A 1,923-nucleotide genomic window follows, 5' to 3' on the forward strand; every position below is an offset into this window, starting at 1 on the left:
AGCCAGTTTGAGGAGGGGGTCATGCTTTCTGTTTTTTCTTCTTTCACATTGCCAATAAACAAAACCAAACCAAACACTGAGGTGCCTCAGCATGGTTTTGTTGCTCCCCAAGCAGAGAAGGGGAGACAGTCATGAGGTGGGTGGTCTTGGGTTTGGCTGCTCCTAGGAGAGCAAACACTCTTTTCCTCTAGCCCCAACACAACAAATCACAGCACTCTCCCTCAAAGCCACAGCTGCATCCGTCTTCCTCACTGCTGATCCATCATTCTCTCAGCCCACGGGAGGTATCAGAAATTCCAAATTTTCAAAGCAGTTTCAGTATTTTCAGTATATATGTTGGGATTTGATAATGGTTTGTAGCCAGTAAAGGTTCAGCACCTCCCACACACAGACAAAGGCCCATTTCCTGTTCTCGGCATCTCTGTACTTTGTTGGTCCAACTCAGATAGCAACTTCAGTATGTTCAGTGCAGCCTTATTGTGACAGGAGTCCACATCCTTTCCGATGCTGTGGCTGATCAGAGGCAGCTGAGAGGAGCAACTGATTAGCGATACAAATTCATTCTTGTTTTTTGGGAAGTCTTTGTATTAGCCTGGAATCCCTGGACTCTGGAGAGATACTGCAATTGCTCCATGGGTCTCAGGAGAAGTTCGTGGGGTACGTGTCCTGAAGAGATGTTATTCTTTACAATGGTCTTGGCTGTGGGCGGAGTGCCGTCATACAGCAACTCCCCCCGGACTATCACGGCGTCGCTGTGGTCTTGGCAGGATTCGGAGCTTCCCTGGTGAGATCTTTGGTGTGATGTCCGTGACTGACACCCACAGTCTGGGCAACCCCGAGCACCATGGGAAGAATTCCAGCAGCTGCTGGTGACAAAGATAAGGCATCCTAAACTAATCTTCCTTATTACTAGTTCCATTGTCATCTGCAGAGCCAAGTTCAAAAAAGGTCACTTTTCTTCCATCCCCTGGTTTCTTTATTGGTGTCTTCTCTTCTGACTTGAGTTCTGGCTTGGAGGGCTGAGCCTGCGGAACTTTGAAACTAAGGATCTCCAGCATGTTCTCAGCTGCGTTGCGTTTGGCCACCTTCTTATTGGTTCCTTCTTCGGCAGTGTGGTTTCCAACCTTCACCTGTATCACAAACTCCCTGCGCGGCAGAGCCAGCTCGGTCAGGAGCAGGTACTGCGGCTCTTTCTCCTTTGCTTGCGGGATCTGGGCCAGTCTGTTAATGGGATTCATCCCTTGCCCATATTCCGGGCTTAAGTAGTTTGACTATGGACTTTATTTTCTTTTTGATTCTGGGCTTCACTTGTTCAACTGTAGGGAGGGGAAGTAACGTCTTCAACTTCTCAAGAACAGCTATGGCAGCATTTTTCTTTGAAATCTTCTTGCTCTTGTCTTCCCCTTCCCCTATGAACTCTACGACTGAGACCTTGGTCACAAAACTCTGCTTGTGTGATGGCCCACTCTCCCGGGCAACCTCAAAATTCACAGGCAAGTTCCGTTTAAGTGCAATCTCAAACACTTGACTTATTTCAGATTTATTAAGATTTTCTTCTTCTGATTCTCTTCCATTCACCTCCAGCCGCTCCGGAAGGGGCTCATTCTGCAGGATCCTCAGTGCTTTAGCAGCGGCATCATGTTTCACAGACTGTTTTGTCCTTCCTTTTCCATTAAACTGCTGTCCTCCCAAAGAAGGTTCAACTTGATACAGTAAAGGCGGAACTGGAAATGGGTAAATGTACCTTGGGGGATAGGCACCTCCTCTCATGTTGTAGTTGTAGGTGGACTGCATCCAAGAGTAAGGATCAACAGGCTTGTACATTATTTTTTTTCCAAGTTTCATGCACAGTGCATTTAGTTCTATAGTAGGAGTTATGCTTTATCTAGGGGAATTTGTAACAGAAGCAAGAAATCCATTGCT

General features: G+C 46.8%; 1 pseudogene; it reads right to left on the reverse strand.

Annotated features, from left to right (window-relative positions):
• Nucleotides 1-371: 371 nt before the first annotated feature.
• Nucleotides 372-1,875, reverse strand: LOC102823657 (annotated as a pseudogene).
• Between the last annotated feature and the right edge of the window lie 48 nt (nt 1,876-1,923).

Source organism: Chrysochloris asiatica, unplaced genomic scaffold (assembly GCF_000296735.1).
Source record: "Chrysochloris asiatica unplaced genomic scaffold, ChrAsi1.0 scaffold00024, whole genome shotgun sequence".
NCBI classification, from domain to species: Eukaryota; Metazoa; Chordata; class Mammalia; order Afrosoricida; family Chrysochloridae; genus Chrysochloris; species Chrysochloris asiatica.